This window comes from Canis lupus, chromosome 14 (assembly GCF_048164855.1).
Source record: "Canis lupus baileyi chromosome 14, mCanLup2.hap1, whole genome shotgun sequence".
NCBI lineage: Eukaryota > Metazoa > Chordata > Mammalia > Carnivora > Canidae > Canis > Canis lupus.
In genome coordinates this window covers 38,357,721-38,364,684 of record NC_132851.1, presented here as the reverse complement: position 1 = coordinate 38,364,684, position 6,964 = coordinate 38,357,721, and the positions used below count along the sequence as shown (strand labels likewise).

At 65.8% G+C, this 6,964-nt stretch overlaps 1 long non-coding RNA gene across 1 annotated transcript; it reads right to left on the bottom strand.

Annotated features, from left to right (window-relative positions):
- Window positions 1-1,652: 1,652 nt before the first annotated feature.
- LOC140603444 (uncharacterized) lies at window positions 1,653-5,319 on the bottom strand. The gene is made up of 3 exons (XR_012006431.1): window positions 4,301-5,319; window positions 3,258-3,403; window positions 1,653-1,753 (listed from the first exon to the last, which is right to left on the bottom strand). It is a non-coding gene; the product is annotated as an uncharacterized lncRNA (long non-coding RNA).
- Between the last annotated feature and the right edge of the window lie 1,645 nt (window positions 5,320-6,964).

Below are 6,964 nucleotides of genomic sequence, written 5' to 3'. Positions count from 1 at the left end.
CCCGGTGCTGTCTGCCCCAGCCCCCCCCCCCCTTCGCCGACCCATGACAATCCCTTAAGCCAGGGCACCGCCAGGTGCGGCTGGCCCAGGCTGTGGGGCAGGTAAGGGGGACGGGAAGGCCCCTGTCCTCACCAACCCCTTGTTGGACTCAGGACCTGGCCCCAGCCTGGGAACAGCTGCTAAGCTGTGGGCATGAGGGTAGGTGAGCCAGACAGTCCCAACCAAGTTCAGTGGCTCAGGTCTATGAGGAAGCCAGGATGGGACCACTAGGGTGGGGTGGCCTGGGCGGAGCCCCTAGGGTGGGGCCACCGGGATGGCGCCTCCAGGATGGAGTCCTCCAGGGGAGACCGCTCTGCCCACAGTCCTGCTTCCTCCCCTGCCGGGCCAGCTGGCCCCTCAAGGCCTGCATCTGAGCTGTCCTGGTTCTGCGGAAACCTGCTGTGCGACTGCGGTGCTGTCCCTTCCCCTTTTCCAGGTGAGATGGAGGTTCAGGGAGGTGAGGAAATGGCTGGGGCATCATCCTTGTGGGAGCGGAACAGGCATGACCCCCGGGCAGTGGCAGGCGGGCAGTGAGGGTCTCTGCAGACGCTGCTGAGAACGGGGCCGGGGCGCAGGGAGAGCAAGGAGGCCAGCGACCAGGGCTGCGGGCACCCACCCCAGCCCACTCCAGAATCTGAATTTGAATCTGGCCACGGCCTGGGAGCTGAGCTGAGTCAACACCTCAGGGTGTCAGCTCTTCCAGTTCTAGAACGAGGCAGAGTGTGGGTGACCGGTTGCCGTGTGACGACTTACCCCACAGCACAGGGGCTTATGGTCCCCGGGTGTCCGAGGGCCAGGAATCCAGGCGCGGCCTGGCTGGGCCCTCAGCTGTCTGCTGTCGGCAGGCAGGGCTGTGGTCTCATCCGAGAGGGACCTGGGGGGGTGGTTGGCATCCAGCCCCCGTGGGGGGTCGTTGGGGGCTCACTCCCTTGTCCCACAGCCCGACGGGGAGAGAGCACACACAGGAACCAGTCTCAGAAGTGAGGTCTCATGGCTTCCACCCACCCCATTCCCTCGAATCGAGTCATGAGTCATGCAGTCGGGCCACAGCGAGGGGAGGGAGCGACACGGGGGCACAGGTCCCAGGAGGTGGGGTGCCGGGGGCTCCTGTAGGGGACCCACCACGGCAGGGGAACCTGCCTGCAGGGCAGCCCGGTGACTCCGAAACTGGGCACCGGTTTCTGACCTTGCCGGGCGCCCGGCAGGAGGGCAGGAGCGAGAGGAGCCCTGCCCGCAGCGCAACTGGGCTCTCGACGGTGATGCCTCCCATGGCCCGGGCGGGGTCTCCCTGGCATTAGGGGACACGGCACGAAGGAGAGGTGGCCCCTGGCCTAGGGGATCCCACAATTAAACACGGTGCTTGGACGGGGAGGCGAGGCAGAGGAGGCGAGCGTGACGCGGCGGCGTGGCGGGCGTGGGCCCGAGCACCCAGGGGGCCGCGCTGCTGTCGGAGCCCGGCCGCCGCGTCCAGGCTCAGTCGGGCGATTAACCCCACGCTCAGAGCTACCGAGCCGTGAATTGCGCGCAGCCAGAGTGTGCGCCGCCTTTAAATAAGCCTTATATAACGAGGACGCGAGCAGCTGACTCTCCGCACACAGACCTCTTTTAAAATAGATTGCTTGTCTTTATATAGCCGGGTGCTGCTTTCTTCTGGCTCTGCGTCTTACAGAGGCGCCGATGTAGGTCAGATATCGCCTGGCGAGGACTAATTAATCTATAATTGTATTGAAAGAAGGAAACACAACAAGTAAGCACTCGGCGTGCTCAGCGGGCCCGGGAACCAGCATCCCGGGAAGGACCCGCCCGGCCTCCGAGCGCCCCGGGCCCGGCTCTGACGGCGGCTGGCGGCCTGCCCAGGCTCGGGGTCCGGCTCCGGCCTTCGGCCCGCGTCCTGAGCTGCTGCCCCAGCCCTGCAGGGTGGTCGCCCCGGGGTCCGCTGTGACCAGAGGCCTGGCCCCTCAGCAGCACTGGCTCCCTGCTCCTGCGGCCCCGCGTGCCGCCCTCTGCTCCGCCCCACTTCCAGCCAGGCCTCCCTCCAGGACTGTCCTGCCAGGGACTCAGGAGCCTGCCCGGACTCCCCCTGCACTGGGTCTGTTTGCAGAGCCTGTGGGTTGGGTTGTGTCTTCACAGGAGACCCAGAGGCAGCCCCTCCTCCCCTGCCCCGTCCACGCTGTGCACACGGCCATCAGCACCTGCGTAGCCTCCTGGCACCCCTGCTCCCCACTCAGTCCGTTGCCATCAGAGCCCCGCGGGGTCTGGTCAGCACCTCCATCAGCTCACGTCCATCCAAAGCTCTCCAGCGGCCCCCCAGGTCCCGGCAGAGCCGTGGGAAGCCCTACGAGCCAGCCTGGGCCCCTCTCCTGGCCCCCTGCTGTCCTGCCACACGCTGGGCTCTGGCGCTTTCACAGGTAGGGGACACCGGGCTGTGGAATGAGGAGCACAGCCCCTTTCTTGCTGAGTGCTGCCAGCTGAAGGCCCCTCCCTGCTTCTCCCCAGAGTCACTCTCCTGGGAAGCAGTTGGGACAGTAATGGGTGGTGGCTTGGGGAGTTCGAGGACGCTCCCCGGGGGATGCGGGTCAGCGAGGACCTAGAGCCTCCATTACTGCTCAGAGCACAGGTGGGTCCGGCTGGACCTGGGGGCGCAGGACGATGGCAGGGCAGTCACGTGCCGGGACCCAAGTCAGTGGCTCGGGGGACGGGGGGTCCCTGGGATCCACCTGAGGCCCCAGGTCCCGGGAACTCTAACCAAATGCAGTGCCAGCGTCTGAAAGGGGTCCCTGCTCGCTCATGGGACGGTCCCTGCGATCTTCCTGCAGTGCCCAGGCTCCGGGCCGTGGCTGGCCTCAGGCCCTGACACCTGTGCAGGCGCTCAGGGGAACCTACCCCTGCTCCCCGAAACCCAGGCCAAGAGCCCCAGGACCACGCAGCTGCCCAAGCCCCGGCGCTCCCACGGGAGGTGGGCTGCGTCCTCCTCTTCCCGGGACCATGACCCTGGGAGAAGCCCCGCTTCTGCAGACTCACAGCAGCTGCGACGCTCAGAAAAGATGCCATGTCACCGTCACGGGACTGAGGACCCCTCCCTGGGCATCTGTCTGGTGCCCAAAGCATCACGTTAGACACGGCTGTTTGTGGGAGGGGGTTCCCGAAGCCCTGCGGGGGGCGGGGGCCGCACGGCGGGGTGAGCCGGTGGCCGGTGAGGTCTTGGGGTCCCGCCTCACCTCACACCCGGGGCAGAGAGCCCAGCATCCCAGGGAAGCGGCGGGGGAGCTGGTGTCTGTGCTCTGGGGCGGCCGCTGGGTCGGGTGGGCTGATGCCATTCTGCTTGTTTGAATGGGACACGGTGCTCCTGTTGCGACAGCAGGCCCTGCAAGAGTGGGCTTCAGTTCAGGACCCAGAGTGTTCCTCAGCTGCGTGCTTGGACGCAGCCCCTGTGAGCTGCTCCCCTGGCCGAGTGGGGCTGACTCGTCCACCTCCCGGGCTGGGGGGCTGAGGGAGCCCCCGCCTGGCGCCCCCGGGGCCGCCCCGGCCTGCCCGTCGTGTCCCTGTCCCGTCCCTGTCCCCGGGAGCCCCTCTCCTGCCCCTGGTGGGCCGGCCCCTCTCGCCACCTCCCCCTGCTCCTGCCAAACCAGGAGCCTGCATGCAGCACGGGTCGGCTCCTCCCTGGTGCTTTGTTCTGTTCACTGTCGAGCAAATGTCAAGGAAGAATTTAAATGAGGGGCAAGTCTCAAAGGTTGTGTTTCTGGCGGTGTTTCAGGACACTTGTAATGAGGGGCACAGCCAAGGCCTGTCCCGGGCTCTAGAGGCAAAGGCAGACGAGATGGAGCCTGTGCCTCGTGTCGCGGGGACCAAGGGTTGGTGGACGGGCTGCGCCTGCGGTGTCTGCTGGGTCCCCCCTGGTGGCCGGCGACCAGCCAGGCTGCCCCTCTGAGCTCCGGAACCGGGAGTGAGGTCCGACTGAGGCAGCTGGCCCCACCTGGCTCGGCCCCAACGGTCGCCCCGGCCTGTCCCTGCCCTCGCTGACCCCTCCGAGTGGGTCCCGTCACTCCACTCTGGGCTGTGCTGTCCAGCCTCGGGGCACTGTACTCCCCTTCTCCATCCTGCAGGACACCCCCGCACTCACTGTTTGGGGTTGGTGGGGTGGTCAGTGCCCCGATCCTGCCCAGGACCCCGGCACTGAGACCAGCCAGAGAAAACCCCGGGTCCTGAGTCCCTAGGTGCAGAGGCTGGGAGCAGGACATAGACAGTCAGCGTCGATACTCACCAGCTCAGCTTGGCGTGTGTGACCTTGTGAGTCCTTACATCCCATGGGGCGGCCCTGACAGTCATCCCCACCTGACATGCCTAGGGGCCTGGTCTAAGGCCACAGGAGAGGGCAGGCAGGATAGGTGATCACAGCACGGCAGCGGGGAGCCCTTCCAGTCCGTCTGCGGCCTGAGGGCTGGCTGGGGAGGTTCCCGTATGCAGCTGGAGCTCCATTAATGCTCCTGGACTGAAGCCTCTTCCCAGGCTTCTCCACAGATACCAGGGCCCACGGTTCTGGAAGCCGCGGGGCGGGGGGAGCTGGTCGTCCCAGCCTGAGGCTCTCGCCCAGTGACGTGCGGGGCAGGGCATTCGTGGCATCCCTCCAGCCAGCGAGGAGAAGGCTGTGACCCCGATTTACAGATGACACCAGAGCCTGGGCCACTTCGGGGAGGGCAGTGCCGTCCTTGCTGGGCAAGGGCGCCGGTGAGCGATGGGGAGGGGGCTGGGCGCAGCCTGGAGTGGGTGGCCGCCCTCCAGCTGCTGGGTGACCTTGGGGGGCCCTCAGCCTCTCAGAGTCTGTTTGTAAAGAGGGGATGAGGCTCCGTGGTCAATGGAGAGCAAACTGGGGACCCCCGTGTGTGGTCACCAGGCCCAGAGCCACTCCCTGACTGCACTCCTACCTCTGCCTGCCTGTCCCCTGTCCCCATGGCACTGCCCCAACTTGGGGACCGGGTCACTACCCGGATGCATTTTGGAGCTGGCCGCGTCAGGGATCTTGCTCTGTTCCAAGCGTCTACCCTTCCAGTCACTGCACAAAACGTTAAGACAAATGCATGAGCAGCCCCACGGGGACCACTGCCCGCGGCGTGCGGGTGGTGTTGAACCTCTTCACGTGCCCCTGCGGGGGGCAGAGGGGGTGCAGCACCCAGCCTCCAGCCTGGCCCAGCCGGCCTCCCACGCCTGGTGACCTCTGCATCCGCGGGGGCTGCTTCCCACTGTCTCTGCTGGTCCCCAGGGGCCTCTGCCCACGGGGGTGTCCGGGACTGAACTGCATCCCCCCACATTCATGTTGGGGTCCTAACAGGGTCCTCACAGATGAGTAATCAGTTATGAGGTCACATCGGAGCAGGGGTCCCCAATCCCAGAGGGACAGGGGGCTTTATTAGAGGGGACACTTGGGGGGGCCTGAGGGGCTCCGTCTGTGAAGTGTCTGCCCTCGGCTCAGGTCATGATCTCAGGGTCCTGGGATCGCGCCCCGTGTCGGGCTCCCTGTTCCTCGGGGAGCCTGCTTCTCCCTCTGGCCCTCACCTCACTTCTCTTCTGCTCTCTCTCACTCTCTCTCGAATAAATAAATAAAATCTTTTAAAGAAATAAAAGGCACTGTGTAGCCGTGCTTCCAGGGAGGACGCTGTAGGAGCCCCGAGATGGGGAGGCTTCTGCAAGGCCACAGGTGCGGCGGGAGCCGGGGAGGGTCCCCCCCACAGTGACGCTAGAGGCCCCAGAAGGACCCAGCCCCGCCGACTCCTGATCAGGGACCCCGGCCTCCAGCCTCCGTCTCCTGCCCGAGCCGCCGGGCCTGGGTGGCATCGGTTCAGGCTCCCAGGAGCGCCACACTGAGCGGGCCCCGGGCCCCGGGGGGAAGGACTGTAGGAGGGGAAGCCTCGGGGGAGGCTGGCACCCAGAACCCGCGCTCCCGCCAGGGAGGTCCTTACTCCCTGGGGCCCGTCCTGGGCAGCAGAGGTAAACTGAGGCAGCATCCTTGGTGGTGGGGGGTTAGGAGCAGCCCCCAGGACAGTCCGGCTCCCCGTCCCCGTGGCATGCAGTGACCCCAGTGCCCGGACGCCCCTGTCTCGGGGTTGTGCGTACCCCTGCCCCGGGGCCTGCGGACACCCCCTCTGGGGGTCTGCACTTCCATACTCCTGGGCGCGTTGAGCCTTTGGTCTCGTGGTCACTGATTCCATTCTGTGCCAGAACGACGGACGGAGACGACGTCCGCGGGGCTGTCCCGGGGCCAGATTTCCTGTCCTGCGCCTCCGCCAGCAGCGCTCAGCCCGAAACACGAATTTCCTTGTTCCGGGGACTGGTTCGCACACAGCAGAGGAAGAGCGAGCGTCCTTGCCTCCCGGGCCTCATTATTCCCCATAGAAATTCCGATCAGGGATCCGGGCAGTGTCCCCACCGCCTGCTCATCCATCGGTGCGCTCATGTACTGATTATTAATTCTTTTATAAATAACTTGATCTTCATCACGGCCGCAGATCATTTCGGATAACGGGTACATTATTTAGATGTCGGCGGCTCTGAGCTAATTGCAGCGGCTGCCGCGGCCCCAAGGGCCTGCACCCTCCTGCCTAGTTCAAGGTGGCAGCGGCCGCTTGAGGCCCTGCCCCTCCTGCCGTCCCCCAGATCCCTGCCCCGTCCGTCACCCACTGGGTGGCCTGCTGGCACCGTGCAGCAGGTGGGCACTGGGTGGGGCGGGGGCGAGGACAGCTCCGACACTCTTCGGACGCGGGCGTCCTCTTGCTCTGGGGACAGCCGTCTGTGTGCTCGGGGGAGCGCGGCCTGCAGGTTGGCTGTGGTTTCCGCCAAGGCCTGCGGGGGAGGGGACTCGCACTGTCACCAGCCTGGGTGTCCGCGGAAATTGAAATTAATTCATTTTAAAATTGAATAAAAAGGGGGGTGG